Raw genomic sequence first — 16,523 nt, forward strand, 5'->3', positions numbered from 1 at the left:
TGACGGCGAGAGAGATGCGGCATCTATCCACTTGTTATCCAGCCACATACGGGTACCTGTAGTCAAGAGGCTTGGAGGACTGCAAGATATTGCCACGGAGGTGAATGCAGCTAACCACTGTAGTTAGTGTCCTGACAGCGCAGCAACGTTCATTTGCTCGTATACACGTGATGCGGACCGTGTCTGACACTGCTGTGGCGTACACCTTGGCCTAGGCTTTGCTGTGTATCGCCACTTGCATTCCAGCCAGCTGCTTTCGTGGGCGGCTTCGTGGCCGTGGCCGTGATCGTCTAGTGGTTAGGACACTGCGTTGTGGCCGCAATAACCCAGGTTCGAATCCTGGTCACGGCAATTTTGAAAGTTTTGCCTTACTGCCGTTGCAATAGCGATAGTGCACGAGTACTCGAAATGACAGTGCTCTCTTGATTTTGTCACTCGTGTTCCGCAGGCCGCAGTTTGCACTATCACTTCCTCACCAACACGTAATGTCGCCTCCCAGAGCGCAGACGTCCGCTGCTCTCTGTAGTCGAAAAGGGCAGTTGTTTTGAAGTGCGATGGATGAGCAGCCAGCCCCAGCAGAACAGGAAGCTGTGGCGTGCACTGTTTCTACAAATGCTAGGAACACTGGTGCCCATTGCAGCGCACGTAGCATGGCCGAGCGCTCTATGGCGCTGGTTTAAGGCACCAGTCTCTTCGTAGGCGTCGGTTCGAATCCCAGCGCTGCCAGGGGTTTTGCTGTAGTCGTGTTAACCTGCCGCTTTCTCTTCACGTGTAACCTCCTTGAGCTCACATATGTTTGTTACATGGAGCATTCTAGCTCCGCCTGACAGGTACAGCTATGATACTTTAGTGGTTACGGAAAGCCCAGGTTCGAAACCTGGTCACAGCACGAAAACGTCTCTCGATGCTGTCTCCTTAACTACGACAGCTACAGACAAGTGGCGTCGCTACCATACGGCGGGCACGGCATTTTCTTGTTGTGGATGGCCTAAAGAGACGCTTCCAGTGGGAGAGCAGTGGAAATACATGGCACAGCGATTGCCAAGACACTTACATTTCGGAGTGATCTTTGTACTACAAAGGAAACGTTTCGCCGCTCGTGCTCCAGCGGTAACGTGGCCGAGCGGTCTAAGGCGCTGGTTTTAGGCACCAGTCTCTTCGGAGGCGTGGGTTCGAATCCCACAGCTGCCAATTTTTACGTCTCACTTTTGTGCCGCTGCGGTGTGTTCTCGTGGCGTAGGACGCAGCTCTTGTGACGCGCGTGTTGTGTAGGTAGCGTGGCCGAGCGGTCTAAGGCGCTGGTTTCAGGCACCAGTCTCTTGAGAGGCGTGGGTTCCAACCCCACAGCTGCCAAACGTGTAATGTTTCCTGTGTCGAAGACGGCTGCGCTTATTGCCTGCAAAGAAAACAGCACAACAAGGCGTGAGCTTCTGCTTCGTGAATTGCCGTAGAACAGTGCGTGGTGCAACGACAGGATTTGGAGGCGCCTTTTGCTCTCATCATTGCTGGCGTTCGTCTCCACGAAATGCGTCCGGAGCACGCCGTTCTATAACGCGAGAGAGTGGATTTTTTACAGTTGTCGACAGTTAACCGTGCGTGGTTGCTGCGTTCGCTGGAAGAGCGCTGCCGCCGTTATCCGGTGTGGTCTAGTGGCTAGGATACCTGGCTCTCACCCAGGAGGCCCGGGTTCGATTCCCGGTACCGGAAATGCGCGTTTTTGTTGCTCCTCTTTTGCGACTTGTCCCGACTTTGATCGACTGACGCTACGCTGACGCGTGCAGAAAGCCACGTTAAGTATGATTCGTGGCAACACCTGACGGCGAGAGAGATGCGGCATCTATCCACTTGTTATCCAGCCACATACGGGTACCTGTAGTCAAGAGGCTTGGAGGACTGCAAGATATTGCCACGGAGGTGAATGCAGCTAACCACTGTAGTTAGTGTCCTGACAGCGCAGCAACGTTCATTTGCTCGTATACACGTGATGCGGACCGTGTCTGACACTGCTGTGGCGTACACCTTGGCCTAGGCTTTGCTGTGTATCGCCACTTGCATTCCAGCCAGCTGCTTTCGTGGGCGGCTTCGTGGCCGTGGCCGTGATCGTCTAGTGGTTAGGACACTGCGTTGTGGCCGCAATAACCCAGGTTCGAATCCTGGTCACGGCAATTTTGAAAGTTTTGCCTTACTGCCGTTGCAATAGCGATAGTGCACGAGTACTCGAAATGACAGTGCTCTCTTGATTTTGTCACTCGTGTTCCGCAGGCCGCAGTTTGCACTATCACTTCCTCACCAACACGTAATGTCGCCTCCCAGAGCGCAGACGTCCGCTGCTCTCTGTAGTCGAAAAGGGCAGTTGTTTTGAAGTGCGATGGATGAGCAGCCAGCCCCAGCAGAACAGGAAGCTGTGGCGTGCACTGTTTCTACAAATGCTAGGAACACTGGTGCCCATTGCAGCGCACGTAGCATGGCCGAGCGCTCTATGGCGCTGGTTTAAGGCACCAGTCTCTTCGTAGGCGTCGGTTCGAATCCCAGCGCTGCCAGGGGTTTTGCTGTAGTCGTGTTAACCTGCCGCTTTCTCTTCACGTGTAACCTCCTTGAGCTCACATATGTTTGTTACATGGAGCATTCTAGCTCCGCCTGACAGGTACAGCTATGATACTTTAGTGGTTACGGAAAGCCCAGGTTCGAAACCTGGTCACAGCACGAAAACGTCTCTCGATGCTGTCTCCTTAACTACGACAGCTACAGACAAGTGGCGTCGCTACCATACGGCGGGCACGGCATTTTCTTGTTGTGGATGGCCTAAAGAGACGCTTCCAGTGGGAGAGCAGTGGAAATACATGGCACAGCGATTGCCAAGACACTTACATTTCGGAGTGATCTTTGTACTACAAAGGAAACGTTTCGCCGCTCGTGCTCCAGCGGTAACGTGGCCGAGCGGTCTAAGGCGCTGGTTTTAGGCACCAGTCTCTTCGGAGGCGTGGGTTCGAATCCCACAGCTGCCAATTTTTACGTCTCACTTTTGTGCCGCTGCGGTGTGTTCTCGTGGCGTAGGACGCAGCTCTTGTGACGCGCGTGTTGTGTAGGTAGCGTGGCCGAGCGGTCTAAGGCGCTGGTTTCAGGCACCAGTCTCTTGAGAGGCGTGGGTTCCAACCCCACAGCTGCCAAACGTGTAATGTTTCCTGTGTCGAAGACGGCTGCGCTTATTGCCTGCAAAGAAAACAGCACAACAAGGCGTGAGCTTCTGCTTCGTGAATTGCCGTAGAACAGTGCGTGGTGCAACGACAGGATTTGGAGGCGCCTTTTGCTCTCATCATTGCTGGCGTTCGTCTCCACGAAATGCGTCCGGAGCACGCCGTTCTATAACGCGAGAGAGTGGATTTTTTACAGTTGTCGACAGTTAACCGTGCGTGGTTGCTGCGTTCGCTGGAAGAGCGCTGCCGCCGTTATCCGGTGTGGTCTAGTGGCTAGGATACCTGGCTCTCACCCAGGAGGCCCGGGTTCGATTCCCGGTACCGGAAATGCGCGTTTTTGTTGCTCCTCTTTTGCGACTTGTCCCGACTTTGATCGACTGACGCTACGCTGACGCGTGCAGAAAGCCACGTTAAGTATGATTCGTGGCAACACCTGACGGCGAGAGAGATGCGGCATCTATCCACTTGTTATCCAGCCACATACGGGTACCTGTAGTCAAGAGGCTTGGAGGACTGCAAGATATTGCCACGGAGGTGAATGCAGCTAACCACTGTAGTTAGTGTCCTGACAGCGCAGCAACGTTCATTTGCTCGTATACACGTGATGCGGACCGTGTCTGACACTGCTGTGGCGTACACCTTGGCCTAGGCTTTGCTGTGTATCGCCACTTGCATTCCAGCCAGCTGCTTTCGTGGGCGGCTTCGTGGCCGTGGCCGTGATCGTCTAGTGGTTAGGACACTGCGTTGTGGCCGCAATAACCCAGGTTCGAATCCTGGTCACGGCAATTTTGAAAGTTTTGCCTTACTGCCGTTGCAATAGCGATAGTGCACGAGTACTCGAAATGACAGTGCTCTCTTGATTTTGTCACTCGTGTTCCGCAGGCCGCAGTTTGCACTATCACTTCCTCACCAACACGTAATGTCGCCTCCCAGAGCGCAGACGTCCGCTGCTCTCTGTAGTCGAAAAGGGCAGTTGTTTTGAAGTGCGATGGATGAGCAGCCAGCCCCAGCAGAACAGGAAGCTGTGGCGTGCACTGTTTCTACAAATGCTAGGAACACTGGTGCCCATTGCAGCGCACGTAGCATGGCCGAGCGCTCTATGGCGCTGGTTTAAGGCACCAGTCTCTTCGTAGGCGTCGGTTCGAATCCCAGCGCTGCCAGGGGTTTTGCTGTAGTCGTGTTAACCTGCCGCTTTCTCTTCACGTGTAACCTCCTTGAGCTCACATATGTTTGTTACATGGAGCATTCTAGCTCCGCCTGACAGGTACAGCTATGATACTTTAGTGGTTACGGAAAGCCCAGGTTCGAAACCTGGTCACAGCACGAAAACGTCTCTCGATGCTGTCTCCTTAACTACGACAGCTACAGACAAGTGGCGTCGCTACCATACGGCGGGCACGGCATTTTCTTGTTGTGGATGGCCTAAAGAGACGCTTCCAGTGGGAGAGCAGTGGAAATACATGGCACAGCGATTGCCAAGACACTTACATTTCGGAGTGATCTTTGTACTACAAAGGAAACGTTTCGCCGCTCGTGCTCCAGCGGTAACGTGGCCGAGCGGTCTAAGGCGCTGGTTTTAGGCACCAGTCTCTTCGGAGGCGTGGGTTCGAATCCCACAGCTGCCAATTTTTACGTCTCACTTTTGTGCCGCTGCGGTGTGTTCTCGTGGCGTAGGACGCAGCTCTTGTGACGCGCGTGTTGTGTAGGTAGCGTGGCCGAGCGGTGTAAGGCGCTGGTTTCAGGCACCAGTCTCTTGAGAGGCGTGGGTTCCAACCCCACAGCTGCCAAACGTGTAATGTTTCCTGTGTCGAAGACGGCTGCGCTTATTGCCTGCAAAGAAAACAGCACAACAAGGCGTGAGCTTCTGCTTCGTGAATTGCCGTAGAACAGTGCGTGGTGCAACGACAGGATTTGGAGGCGCCTTTTGCTCTCATCATTGCTGGCGTTCGTCTCCACGAAATGCGTCCGGAGCACGCCGTTCTATAACGCGAGAGAGTGGATTTTTTACAGTTGTCGACAGTTAACCGTGCGTGGTTGCTGCGTTCGCTGGAAGAGCGCTGCCGCCGTTATCCGGTGTGGTCTAGTGGCTAGGATACCTGGCTCTCACCCAGGAGGCCCGGGTTCGATTCCCGGTACCGGAAATGCGCGTTTTTGTTGCTCCTCTTTTGCGACTTGTCCCGACTTTGATCGACTGACGCTACGCTGACGCGTGCAGAAAGCCACGTTAAGTATGATTCGTGGCAACACCTGACGGCGAGAGAGATGCGGCATCTATCCACTTGTTATCCAGCCACATACGGGTACCTGTAGTCAAGAGGCTTGGAGGACTGCAAGATATTGCCACGGAGGTGAATGCAGCTAACCACTGTAGTTAGTGTCCTGACAGCGCAGCAACGTTCATTTGCTCGTATACACGTGATGCGGACCGTGTCTGACACTGCTGTGGCGTACACCTTGGCCTAGGCTTTGCTGTGTATCGCCACTTGCATTCCAGCCAGCTGCTTTCGTGGGCGGCTTCGTGGCCGTGGCCGTGATCGTCTAGTGGTTAGGACACTGCGTTGTGGCCGCAATAACCCAGGTTCGAATCCTGGTCACGGCAATTTTGAAAGTTTTGCCTTACTGCCGTTGCAATAGCGATAGTGCACGAGTACTCGAAATGACAGTGCTCTCTTGATTTTGTCACTCGTGTTCCGCAGGCCGCAGTTTGCACTATCACTTCCTCACCAACACGTAATGTCGCCTCCCAGAGCGCAGACGTCCGCTGCTCTCTGTAGTCGAAAAGGGCAGTTGTTTTGAAGTGCGATGGATGAGCAGCCAGCCCCAGCAGAACAGGAAGCTGTGGCGTGCACTGTTTCTACAAATGCTAGGAACACTGGTGCCCATTGCAGCGCACGTAGCATGGCCGAGCGCTCTATGGCGCTGGTTTAAGGCACCAGTCTCTTCGTAGGCGTCGGTTCGAATCCCAGCGCTGCCAGGGGTTTTGCTGTAGTCGTGTTAACCTGCCGCTTTCTCTTCACGTGTAACCTCCTTGAGCTCACATATGTTTGTTACATGGAGCATTCTAGCTCCGCCTGACAGGTACAGCTATGATACTTTAGTGGTTACGGAAAGCCCAGGTTCGAAACCTGGTCACAGCACGAAAACGTCTCTCGATGCTGTCTCCTTAACTACGACAGCTACAGACAAGTGGCGTCGCTACCATACGGCGGGCACGGCATTTTCTTGTTGTGGATGGCCTAAAGAGACGCTTCCAGTGGGAGAGCAGTGGAAATACATGGCACAGCGATTGCCAAGACACTTACATTTCGGAGTGATCTTTGTACTACAAAGGAAACGTTTCGCCGCTCGTGCTCCAGCGGTAACGTGGCCGAGCGGTCTAAGGCGCTGGTTTTAGGCACCAGTCTCTTCGGAGGCGTGGGTTCGAATCCCACAGCTGCCAATTTTTACGTCTCACTTTTGTGCCGCTGCGGTGTGTTCTCGTGGCGTAGGACGCAGCTCTTGTGACGCGCGTGTTGTGTAGGTAGCGTGGCCGAGCGGTCTAAGGCGCTGGTTTCAGGCACCAGTCTCTTGAGAGGCGTGGGTTCCAACCCCACAGCTGCCAAACGTGTAATGTTTCCTGTGTCGAAGACGGCTGCGCTTATTGCCTGCAAAGAAAACAGCACAACAAGGCGTGAGCTTCTGCTTCGTGAATTGCCGTAGAACAGTGCGTGGTGCAACGACAGGATTTGGAGGCGCCTTTTGCTCTCATCATTGCTGGCGTTCGTCTCCACGAAATGCGTCCGGAGCACGCCGTTCTATAACGCGAGAGAGTGGATTTTTTACAGTTGTCGACAGTTAACCGTGCGTGGTTGCTGCGTTCGCTGGAAGAGCGCTGCCGCCGTTATCCGGTGTGGTCTAGTGGCTAGGATACCTGGCTCTCACCCAGGAGGCCCGGGTTCGATTCCCGGTACCGGAAATGCGCGTTTTTGTTGCTCCTCTTTTGCGACTTGTCCCGACTTTGATCGACTGACGCTACGCTGACGCGTGCAGAAAGCCACGTTAAGTATGATTCGTGGCAACACCTGACGGCGAGAGAGATGCGGCATCTATCCACTTGTTATCCAGCCACATACGGGTACCTGTAGTCAAGAGGCTTGGAGGACTGCAAGATATTGCCACGGAGGTGAATGCAGCTAACCACTGTAGTTAGTGTCCTGACAGCGCAGCAACGTTCATTTGCTCGTATACACGTGATGCGGACCGTGTCTGACACTGCTGTGGCGTACACCTTGGCCTAGGCTTTGCTGTGTATCGCCACTTGCATTCCAGCCAGCTGCTTTCGTGGGCGGCTTCGTGGCCGTGGCCGTGATCGTCTAGTGGTTAGGACACTGCGTTGTGGCCGCAATAACCCAGGTTCGAATCCTGGTCACGGCAATTTTGAAAGTTTTGCCTTACTGCCGTTGCAATAGCGATAGTGCACGAGTACTCGAAATGACAGTGCTCTCTTGATTTTGTCACTCGTGTTCCGCAGGCCGCAGTTTGCACTATCACTTCCTCACCAACACGTAATGTCGCCTCCCAGAGCGCAGACGTCCGCTGCTCTCTGTAGTCGAAAAGGGCAGTTGTTTTGAAGTGCGATGGATGAGCAGCCAGCCCCAGCAGAACAGGAAGCTGTGGCGTGCACTGTTTCTACAAATGCTAGGAACACTGGTGCCCATTGCAGCGCACGTAGCATGGCCGAGCGCTCTATGGCGCTGGTTTAAGGCACCAGTCTCTTCGTAGGCGTCGGTTCGAATCCCAGCGCTGCCAGGGGTTTTGCTGTAGTCGTGTTAACCTGCCGCTTTCTCTTCACGTGTAACCTCCTTGAGCTCACATATGTTTGTTACATGGAGCATTCTAGCTCCGCCTGACAGGTACAGCTATGATACTTTAGTGGTTACGGAAAGCCCAGGTTCGAAACCTGGTCACAGCACGAAAACGTCTCTCGATGCTGTCTCCTTAACTACGACAGCTACAGACAAGTGGCGTCGCTACCATACGGCGGGCACGGCATTTTCTTGTTGTGGATGGCCTAAAGAGACGCTTCCAGTGGGAGAGCAGTGGAAATACATGGCACAGCGATTGCCAAGACACTTACATTTCGGAGTGATCTTTGTACTACAAAGGAAACGTTTCGCCGCTCGTGCTCCAGCGGTAACGTGGCCGAGCGGTCTAAGGCGCTGGTTTTAGGCACCAGTCTCTTCGGAGGCGTGGGTTCGAATCCCACAGCTGCCAATTTTTACGTCTCACTTTTGTGCCGCTGCGGTGTGTTCTCGTGGCGTAGGACGCAGCTCTTGTGACGCGCGTGTTGTGTAGGTAGCGTGGCCGAGCGGTCTAAGGCGCTGGTTTCAGGCACCAGTCTCTTGAGAGGCGTGGGTTCCAACCCCACAGCTGCCAAACGTGTAATGTTTCCTGTGTCGAAGACGGCTGCGCTTATTGCCTGCAAAGAAAACAGCACAACAAGGCGTGAGCTTCTGCTTCGTGAATTGCCGTAGAACAGTGCGTGGTGCAACGACAGGATTTGGAGGCGCCTTTTGCTCTCATCATTGCTGGCGTTCGTCTCCACGAAATGCGTCCGGAGCACGCCGTTCTATAACGCGAGAGAGTGGATTTTTTACAGTTGTCGACAGTTAACCGTGCGTGGTTGCTGCGTTCGCTGGAAGAGCGCTGCCGCCGTTATCCGGTGTGGTCTAGTGGCTAGGATACCTGGCTCTCACCCAGGAGGCCCGGGTTCGATTCCCGGTACCGGAAATGCGCGTTTTTGTTGCTCCTCTTTTGCGACTTGTCCCGACTTTGATCGACTGACGCTACGCTGACGCGTGCAGAAAGCCACGTTAAGTATGATTCGTGGCAACACCTGACGGCGAGAGAGATGCGGCATCTATCCACTTGTTATCCAGCCACATACGGGTACCTGTAGTCAAGAGGCTTGGAGGACTGCAAGATATTGCCACGGAGGTGAATGCAGCTAACCACTGTAGTTAGTGTCCTGACAGCGCAGCAACGTTCATTTGCTCGTATACACGTGATGCGGACCGTGTCTGACACTGCTGTGGCGTACACCTTGGCCTAGGCTTTGCTGTGTATCGCCACTTGCATTCCAGCCAGCTGCTTTCGTGGGCGGCTTCGTGGCCGTGGCCGTGATCGTCTAGTGGTTAGGACACTGCGTTGTGGCCGCAATAACCCAGGTTCGAATCCTGGTCACGGCAATTTTGAAAGTTTTGCCTTACTGCCGTTGCAATAGCGATAGTGCACGAGTACTCGAAATGACAGTGCTCTCTTGATTTTGTCACTCGTGTTCCGCAGGCCGCAGTTTGCACTATCACTTCCTCACCAACACGTAATGTCGCCTCCCAGAGCGCAGACGTTCGCTGCTCTCTGTAGTCGAAAAGGGCAGTTGTTTTGAAGTGCGATGGATGAGCAGCCAGCCCCAGCAGAACAGGAAGCTGTGGCGTGCACTGTTTCTACAAATGCTAGGAACACTGGTGCCCATTGCAGCGCACGTAGCATGGCCGAGCGCTCTATGGCGCTGGTTTAAGGCACCAGTCTCTTCGTAGGCGTCGGTTCGAATCCCAGCGCTGCCAGGGGTTTTGCTGTAGTCGTGTTAACCTGCCGCTTTCTCTTCACGTGTAACCTCCTTGAGCTCACATATGTTTGTTACATGGAGCATTCTAGCTCCGCCTGACAGGTACAGCTATGATACTTTAGTGGTTACGGAAAGCCCAGGTTCGAAACCTGGTCACAGCACGAAAACGTCTCTCGATGCTGTCTCCTTAACTACGACAGCTACAGACAAGTGGCGTCGCTACCATACGGCGGGCACGGCATTTTCTTGTTGTGGATGGCCTAAAGAGACGCTTCCAGTGGGAGAGCAGTGGAAATACATGGCACAGCGATTGCCAAGACACTTACATTTCGGAGTGATCTTTGTACTACAAAGGAAACGTTTCGCCGCTCGTGCTCCAGCGGTAACGTGGCCGAGCGGTCTAAGGCGCTGGTTTTAGGCACCAGTCTCTTCGGAGGCGTGGGTTCGAATCCCACAGCTGCCAATTTTTACGTCTCACTTTTGTGCCGCTGCGGTGTGTTCTCGTGGCGTAGGACGCAGCTCTTGTGACGCGCGTGTTGTGTAGGTAGCGTGGCCGAGCGGTCTAAGGCGCTGGTTTCAGGCACCAGTCTCTTGAGAGGCGTGGGTTCCAACCCCACAGCTGCCAAACGTGTAATGTTTCCTGTGTCGAAGACGGCTGCGCTTATTGCCTGCAAAGAAAACAGCACAACAAGGCGTGAGCTTCTGCTTCGTGAATTGCCGTAGAACAGTGCGTGGTGCAACGACAGGATTTGGAGGCGCCTTTTGCTCTCATCATTGCTGGCGTTCGTCTCCACGAAATGCGTCCGGAGCACGCCGTTCTATAACGCGAGAGAGTGGATTTTTTACAGTTGTCGACAGTTAACCGTGCGTGGTTGCTGCGTTCGCTGGAAGAGCGCTGCCGCCGTTATCCGGTGTGGTCTAGTGGCTAGGATACCTGGCTCTCACCCAGGAGGCCCGGGTTCGATTCCCGGTACCGGAAATGCGCGTTTTTGTTGCTCCTCTTTTGCGACTTGTCCCGACTTTGATCGACTGACGCTACGCTGACGCGTGCAGAAAGCCACGTTAAGTATGATTCGTGGCAACACCTGACGGCGAGAGAGATGCGGCATCTATCCACTTGTTATCCAGCCACATACGGGTACCTGTAGTCAAGAGGCTTGGAGGACTGCAAGATATTGCCACGGAGGTGAATGCAGCTAACCACTGTAGTTAGTGTCCTGACAGCGCAGCAACGTTCATTTGCTCGTATACACGTGATGCGGACCGTGTCTGACACTGCTGTGGCGTACACCTTGGCCTAGGCTTTGCTGTGTATCGCCACTTGCATTCCAGCCAGCTGCTTTCGTGGGCGGCTTCGTGGCCGTGGCCGTGATCGTCTAGTGGTTAGGACACTGCGTTGTGGCCGCAATAACCCAGGTTCGAATCCTGGTCACGGCAATTTTGAAAGTTTTGCCTTACTGCCGTTGCAATAGCGATAGTGCACGAGTACTCGAAATGACAGTGCTCTCTTGATTTTGTCACTCGTGTTCCGCAGGCCGCAGTTTGCACTATCACTTCCTCACCAACACGTAATGTCGCCTCCCAGAGCGCAGACGTCCGCTGCTCTCTGTAGTCGAAAAGGGCAGTTGTTTTGAAGTGCGATGGATGAGCAGCCAGCCCCAGCAGAACAGGAAGCTGTGGCGTGCACTGTTTCTACAAATGCTAGGAACACTGGTGCCCATTGCAGCGCACGTAGCATGGCCGAGCGCTCTATGGCGCTGGTTTAAGGCACCAGTCTCTTCGTAGGCGTCGGTTCGAATCCCAGCGCTGCCAGGGGTTTTGCTGTAGTCGTGTTAACCTGCCGCTTTCTCTTCACGTGTAACCTCCTTGAGCTCACATATGTTTGTTACATGGAGCATTCTAGCTCCGCCTGACAGGTACAGCTATGATACTTTAGTGGTTACGGAAAGCCCAGGTTCGAAACCTGGTCACAGCACGAAAACGTCTCTCGATGCTGTCTCCTTAACTACGACAGCTACAGACAAGTGGCGTCGCTACCATACGGCGGGCACGGCATTTTCTTGTTGTGGATGGCCTAAAGAGACGCTTCCAGTGGGAGAGCAGTGGAAATACATGGCACAGCGATTGCCAAGACACTTACATTTCGGAGTGATCTTTGTACTACAAAGGAAACGTTTCGCCGCTCGTGCTCCAGCGGTAACGTGGCCGAGCGGTCTAAGGCGCTGGTTTTAGGCACCAGTCTCTTCGGAGGCGTGGGTTCGAATCCCACAGCTGCCAATTTTTACGTCTCACTTTTGTGCCGCTGCGGTGTGTTCTCGTGGCGTAGGACGCAGCTCTTGTGACGCGCGTGTTGTGTAGGTAGCGTGGCCGAGCGGTCTAAGGCGCTGGTTTCAGGCACCAGTCTCTTGAGAGGCGTGGGTTCCAACCCCACAGCTGCCAAACGTGTAATGTTTCCTGTGTCGAAGACGGCTGCGCTTATTGCCTGCAAAGAAAACAGCACAACAAGGCGTGAGCTTCTGCTTCGTGAATTGCCGTAGAACAGTGCGTGGTGCAACGACAGGATTTGGAGGCGCCTTTTGCTCTCATCATTGCTGGCGTTCGTCTCCACGAAATGCGTCCGGAGCACGCCGTTCTATAACGCGAGAGAGTGGATTTTTTACAGTTGTCGACAGTTAACCGTGCGTGGTTGCTGCGTTCGCTGGAAGAGCGCTGCCGCCGTTATCCGGTGTGGTCTAGTGGCTAGGATACCTGGCTCTCACCCAGGAGGCCCGGGTTCGATTCCCGGTACCGGAAATGCGCGTTTTTGTTGCTCCTCTTTTGCGACTTGTCCCGACTTTGATCGACTGACGCTACGCTGACGCGTGCAGAAAGCCACGTTAAGTATGATTCGTGGCAACACCTGACGGCGAGAGAGATGCGGCATCTATCCACTTGTTATCCAGCCACATACGGGTACCTGTAGTCAAGAGGCTTGGAGGACTGCAAGATATTGCCACGGAGGTGAATGCAGCTAACCACTGTAGTTAGTGTCCTGACAGCGCAGCAACGTTCATTTGCTCGTATACACGTGATGCGGACCGTGTCTGACACTGCTGTGGCGTACACCTTGGCCTAGGCTTTGCTGTGTATCGCCACTTGCATTCCAGCCAGCTGCTTTCGTGGGCGGCTTCGTGGCCGTGGCCGTGATCGTCTAGTGGTTAGGACACTGCGTTGTGGCCGCAATAACCCAGGTTCGAATCCTGGTCACGGCAATTTTGAAAGTTTTGCCTTACTGCCGTTGCAATAGCGATAGTGCACGAGTACTCGAAATGACAGTGCTCTCTTGATTTTGTCACTCGTGTTCCGCAGGCCGCAGTTTGCACTATCACTTCCTCACCAACACGTAATGTCGCCTCCCAGAGCGCAGACGTCCGCTGCTCTCTGTAGTCGAAAAGGGCAGTTGTTTTGAAGTGCGATGGATGAGCAGCCAGCCCCAGCAGAACAGGAAGCTGTGGCGTGCACTGTTTCTACAAATGCTAGGAACACTGGTGCCCATTGCAGCGCACGTAGCATGGCCGAGCGCTCTATGGCGCTGGTTTAAGGCACCAGTCTCTTCGTAGGCGTCGGTTCGAATCCCAGCGCTGCCAGGGGTTTTGCTGTAGTCGTGTTAACCTGCCGCTTTCTCTTCACGTGTAACCTCCTTGAGCTCACATATGTTTGTTACATGGAGCATTCTAGCTCCGCCTGACAGGTACAGCTATGATACTTTAGTGGTTACGGAAAGCCCAGGTTCGAAACCTGGTCACAGCACGAAAACGTCTCTCGATGCTGTCTCCTTAACTACGACAGCTACAGACAAGTGGCGTCGCTACCATACGGCGGGCACGGCATTTTCTTGTTGTGGATGGCCTAAAGAGACGCTTCCAGTGGGAGAGCAGTGGAAATACATGGCACAGCGATTGCCAAGACACTTACATTTCGGAGTGATCTTTGTACTACAAAGGAAACGTTTCGCCGCTCGTGCTCCAGCGGTAACGTGGCCGAGCGGTCTAAGGCGCTGGTTTTAGGCACCAGTCTCTTCGGAGGCGTGGGTTCGAATCCCACAGCTGCCAATTTTTACGTCTCACTTTTGTGCCGCTGCGGTGTGTTCTCGTGGCGTAGGACGCAGCTCTTGTGACGCGCGTGTTGTGTAGGTAGCGTGGCCGAGCGGTGTAAGGCGCTGGTTTCAGGCACCAGTCTCTTGAGAGGCGTGGGTTCCAACCCCACAGCTGCCAAACGTGTAATGTTTCCTGTGTCGAAGACGGCTGCGCTTATTGCCTGCAAAGAAAACAGCACAACAAGGCGTGAGCTTCTGCTTCGTGAATTGCCGTAGAACAGTGCGTGGTGCAACGACAGGATTTGGAGGCGCCTTTTGCTCTCATCATTGCTGGCGTTCGTCTCCACGAAATGCGTCCGGAGCACGCCGTTCTATAACGCGAGAGAGTGGATTTTTTACAGTTGTCGACAGTTAACCGTGCGTGGTTGCTGCGTTCGCTGGAAGAGCGCTGCCGCCGTTATCCGGTGTGGTCTAGTGGCTAGGATACCTGGCTCTCACCCAGGAGGCCCGGGTTCGATTCCCGGTACCGGAAATGCGCGTTTTTGTTGCTCCTCTTTTGCGACTTGTCCCGACTTTGATCGACTGACGCTACGCTGACGCGTGCAGAAAGCCACGTTAAGTATGATTCGTGGCAACACCTGACGGCGAGAGAGATGCGGCATCTATCCACTTGTTATCCAGCCACATACGGGTACCTGTAGTCAAGAGGCTTGGAGGACTGCAAGATATTGCCACGGAGGTGAATGCAGCTAACCACTGTAGTTAGTGTCCTGACAGCGCAGCAACGTTCATTTGCTCGTATACACGTGATGCGGACCGTGTCTGACACTGCTGTGGCGTACACCTTGGCCTAGGCTTTGCTGTGTATCGCCACTTGCATTCCAGCCAGCTGCTTTCGTGGGCGGCTTCGTGGCCGTGGCCGTGATCGTCTAGTGGTTAGGACACTGCGTTGTGGCCGCAATAACCCAGGTTCGAATCCTGGTCACGGCAATTTTGAAAGTTTTGCCTTACTGCCGTTGCAATAGCGATAGTGCACGAGTACTCGAAATGACAGTGCTCTCTTGATTTTGTCACTCGTGTTCCGCAGGCCGCAGTTTGCACTATCACTTCCTCACCAACACGTAATGTCGCCTCCCAGAGCGCAGACGTCCGCTGCTCTCTGTAGTCGAAAAGGGCAGTTGTTTTGAAGTGCGATGGATGAGCAGCCAGCCCCAGCAGAACAGGAAGCTGTGGCGTGCACTGTTTCTACAAATGCTAGGAACACTGGTGCCCATTGCAGCGCACGTAGCATGGCCGAGCGCTCTATGGCGCTGGTTTAAGGCACCAGTCTCTTCGTAGGCGTCGGTTCGAATCCCAGCGCTGCCAGGGGTTTTGCTGTAGTCGTGTTAACCTGCCGCTTTCTCTTCACGTGTAACCTCCTTGAGCTCACATATGTTTGTTACATGGAGCATTCTAGCTCCGCCTGACAGGTACAGCTATGATACTTTAGTGGTTACGGAAAGCCCAGGTTCGAAACCTGGTCACAGAACGAAAACGTCTCTCGATGCTGTCTCCTTAACTACGACAGCTACAGACAAGTGGCGTCGCTACCATACGGCGGGCACGGCATTTTCTTGTTGTGGATGGCCTAAAGAGACGCTTCCAGTGGGAGAGCAGTGGAAATACATGGCACAGCGATTGCCAAGACACTTACATTTCGGAGTGATCTTTGTACTACAAAGGAAACGTTTCGCCGCTCGTGCTCCAGCGGTAACGTGGCCGAGCGGTCTAAGGCGCTGGTTTTAGGCACCAGTCTCTTCGGAGGCGTGGGTTCGAATCCCACAACTGCCAATTTTTACGTCTCACTTTTGTGCCGCTGCGGTGTGTTCTCGTGGCGTAGGACGCAGCTCTTGTGACGCGCGTGTTGTGTAGGTAGCGTGGCCGAGCGGTCTAAGGCGCTGGTTTCAGGCACCAGTCTCTTGAGAGGCGTGGGTTCCAACCCCACAGCTGCCAAACGTGTAATGTTTCCTGTGTCGAAGACGGCTGCGCTTATTGCCTGCAAAGAAAACAGCACAACAAGGCGTGAGCTTCTGCTTCGTGAATTGCCGTAGAACAGTGCGTGGTGCAACGACAGGATTTGGAGGCGCCTTTTGCTCTCATCATTGCTGGCGTTCGTCTCCACGAAATGCGTCCGGAGCACGCCGTTCTATAACGCGAGAGAGTGGATTTTTTACAGTTGTCGACAGTTAACCGTGCGTGGTTGCTGCGTTCGCTGGAAGAGCGCTGCCGCCGTTATCCGGTGTGGTCTAGTGGCTAGGATACCTGGCTCTCACCCAGGAGGCCCGGGTTCGATTCCCGGTACCGGAAATGCGCGTTTTTGTTGCTCCTCTTTTGCGACTTGTCCCGACTTTGATCGACTGACGCTACGCTGACGCGTGCAGAAAGCCACGTTAAGTATGATTCGTGGCAACACCTGACGGCGAGAGAGATGCGGCATCTATCCACTTGTTATCCAGCCACATACGGGTACCTGTAGTCAAGAGGCTTGGAGGACTGCAAGATATTGCCACGGAGGTGAATGCAGCTAACCACTGTAGTTAGTGTCCTGACAGCGCAGCAACGTTCATTTGCTCGTATACACGTGATGCGGACCGTGTCTGACACTGCTGTG

At 54.0% G+C, this 16,523-nt stretch overlaps 1 protein-coding gene and 35 non-coding genes across 36 annotated transcripts in view; all 36 read left to right on the forward strand.

Annotated features, from left to right (window-relative positions):
* Nucleotides 1–16,523, forward strand: part of LOC126203940 (nascent polypeptide-associated complex subunit alpha, muscle-specific form-like) — a 58,920-nt gene that overhangs the window by 9,635 nt on the left and 32,762 nt on the right. The window lies entirely within an intron of this gene.
* On the forward strand, nucleotides 280–351 carry Trnah-gug (transfer RNA histidin (anticodon GUG)). Its single transcript has one exon. It is a non-coding gene; the product is annotated as a tRNA-His (tRNA).
* On the forward strand, nucleotides 1,110–1,191 carry Trnal-uag (transfer RNA leucine (anticodon UAG)). Its single transcript has one exon. It is a non-coding gene; the product is annotated as a tRNA-Leu (tRNA).
* Trnal-cag (transfer RNA leucine (anticodon CAG)) lies at nucleotides 1,272–1,353 on the forward strand. Its single transcript has one exon. It is a non-coding gene; the product is annotated as a tRNA-Leu (tRNA).
* Trnae-cuc (transfer RNA glutamic acid (anticodon CUC)) lies at nucleotides 1,636–1,707 on the forward strand. Its single transcript has one exon. It is a non-coding gene; the product is annotated as a tRNA-Glu (tRNA).
* On the forward strand, nucleotides 2,094–2,165 carry Trnah-gug (transfer RNA histidin (anticodon GUG)). Its single transcript has one exon. It is a non-coding gene; the product is annotated as a tRNA-His (tRNA).
* On the forward strand, nucleotides 2,924–3,005 carry Trnal-uag (transfer RNA leucine (anticodon UAG)). The gene has a single exon. It is a non-coding gene; the product is annotated as a tRNA-Leu (tRNA).
* Nucleotides 3,086–3,167, forward strand: Trnal-cag (transfer RNA leucine (anticodon CAG)). The gene has a single exon. It is a non-coding gene; the product is annotated as a tRNA-Leu (tRNA).
* On the forward strand, nucleotides 3,450–3,521 carry Trnae-cuc (transfer RNA glutamic acid (anticodon CUC)). The gene has a single exon. It is a non-coding gene; the product is annotated as a tRNA-Glu (tRNA).
* On the forward strand, nucleotides 3,908–3,979 carry Trnah-gug (transfer RNA histidin (anticodon GUG)). Its single transcript has one exon. It is a non-coding gene; the product is annotated as a tRNA-His (tRNA).
* Trnal-uag (transfer RNA leucine (anticodon UAG)) lies at nucleotides 4,738–4,819 on the forward strand. The gene has a single exon. It is a non-coding gene; the product is annotated as a tRNA-Leu (tRNA).
* Trnal-cag (transfer RNA leucine (anticodon CAG)) lies at nucleotides 4,900–4,981 on the forward strand. The gene has a single exon. It is a non-coding gene; the product is annotated as a tRNA-Leu (tRNA).
* On the forward strand, nucleotides 5,264–5,335 carry Trnae-cuc (transfer RNA glutamic acid (anticodon CUC)). The gene has a single exon. It is a non-coding gene; the product is annotated as a tRNA-Glu (tRNA).
* Nucleotides 5,722–5,793, forward strand: Trnah-gug (transfer RNA histidin (anticodon GUG)). The gene has a single exon. It is a non-coding gene; the product is annotated as a tRNA-His (tRNA).
* Trnal-uag (transfer RNA leucine (anticodon UAG)) lies at nucleotides 6,552–6,633 on the forward strand. The gene has a single exon. It is a non-coding gene; the product is annotated as a tRNA-Leu (tRNA).
* Trnal-cag (transfer RNA leucine (anticodon CAG)) lies at nucleotides 6,714–6,795 on the forward strand. Its single transcript has one exon. It is a non-coding gene; the product is annotated as a tRNA-Leu (tRNA).
* Nucleotides 7,078–7,149, forward strand: Trnae-cuc (transfer RNA glutamic acid (anticodon CUC)). Its single transcript has one exon. It is a non-coding gene; the product is annotated as a tRNA-Glu (tRNA).
* Nucleotides 7,536–7,607, forward strand: Trnah-gug (transfer RNA histidin (anticodon GUG)). Its single transcript has one exon. It is a non-coding gene; the product is annotated as a tRNA-His (tRNA).
* Trnal-uag (transfer RNA leucine (anticodon UAG)) lies at nucleotides 8,366–8,447 on the forward strand. The gene has a single exon. It is a non-coding gene; the product is annotated as a tRNA-Leu (tRNA).
* Nucleotides 8,528–8,609, forward strand: Trnal-cag (transfer RNA leucine (anticodon CAG)). The gene has a single exon. It is a non-coding gene; the product is annotated as a tRNA-Leu (tRNA).
* On the forward strand, nucleotides 8,892–8,963 carry Trnae-cuc (transfer RNA glutamic acid (anticodon CUC)). Its single transcript has one exon. It is a non-coding gene; the product is annotated as a tRNA-Glu (tRNA).
* On the forward strand, nucleotides 9,350–9,421 carry Trnah-gug (transfer RNA histidin (anticodon GUG)). The gene has a single exon. It is a non-coding gene; the product is annotated as a tRNA-His (tRNA).
* Nucleotides 10,180–10,261, forward strand: Trnal-uag (transfer RNA leucine (anticodon UAG)). Its single transcript has one exon. It is a non-coding gene; the product is annotated as a tRNA-Leu (tRNA).
* Nucleotides 10,342–10,423, forward strand: Trnal-cag (transfer RNA leucine (anticodon CAG)). The gene has a single exon. It is a non-coding gene; the product is annotated as a tRNA-Leu (tRNA).
* Nucleotides 10,706–10,777, forward strand: Trnae-cuc (transfer RNA glutamic acid (anticodon CUC)). The gene has a single exon. It is a non-coding gene; the product is annotated as a tRNA-Glu (tRNA).
* Nucleotides 11,164–11,235, forward strand: Trnah-gug (transfer RNA histidin (anticodon GUG)). Its single transcript has one exon. It is a non-coding gene; the product is annotated as a tRNA-His (tRNA).
* Nucleotides 11,994–12,075, forward strand: Trnal-uag (transfer RNA leucine (anticodon UAG)). Its single transcript has one exon. It is a non-coding gene; the product is annotated as a tRNA-Leu (tRNA).
* On the forward strand, nucleotides 12,156–12,237 carry Trnal-cag (transfer RNA leucine (anticodon CAG)). Its single transcript has one exon. It is a non-coding gene; the product is annotated as a tRNA-Leu (tRNA).
* On the forward strand, nucleotides 12,520–12,591 carry Trnae-cuc (transfer RNA glutamic acid (anticodon CUC)). The gene has a single exon. It is a non-coding gene; the product is annotated as a tRNA-Glu (tRNA).
* Trnah-gug (transfer RNA histidin (anticodon GUG)) lies at nucleotides 12,978–13,049 on the forward strand. Its single transcript has one exon. It is a non-coding gene; the product is annotated as a tRNA-His (tRNA).
* Trnal-uag (transfer RNA leucine (anticodon UAG)) lies at nucleotides 13,808–13,889 on the forward strand. The gene has a single exon. It is a non-coding gene; the product is annotated as a tRNA-Leu (tRNA).
* Trnal-cag (transfer RNA leucine (anticodon CAG)) lies at nucleotides 13,970–14,051 on the forward strand. The gene has a single exon. It is a non-coding gene; the product is annotated as a tRNA-Leu (tRNA).
* On the forward strand, nucleotides 14,334–14,405 carry Trnae-cuc (transfer RNA glutamic acid (anticodon CUC)). Its single transcript has one exon. It is a non-coding gene; the product is annotated as a tRNA-Glu (tRNA).
* Nucleotides 14,792–14,863, forward strand: Trnah-gug (transfer RNA histidin (anticodon GUG)). Its single transcript has one exon. It is a non-coding gene; the product is annotated as a tRNA-His (tRNA).
* Nucleotides 15,784–15,865, forward strand: Trnal-cag (transfer RNA leucine (anticodon CAG)). Its single transcript has one exon. It is a non-coding gene; the product is annotated as a tRNA-Leu (tRNA).
* On the forward strand, nucleotides 16,148–16,219 carry Trnae-cuc (transfer RNA glutamic acid (anticodon CUC)). Its single transcript has one exon. It is a non-coding gene; the product is annotated as a tRNA-Glu (tRNA).

The sequence above is a fragment of the Schistocerca nitens genome, chromosome 1 (assembly GCF_023898315.1).
Source record: "Schistocerca nitens isolate TAMUIC-IGC-003100 chromosome 1, iqSchNite1.1, whole genome shotgun sequence".
In the NCBI taxonomy this organism is placed as follows: domain Eukaryota; kingdom Metazoa; phylum Arthropoda; class Insecta; order Orthoptera; family Acrididae; genus Schistocerca; species Schistocerca nitens.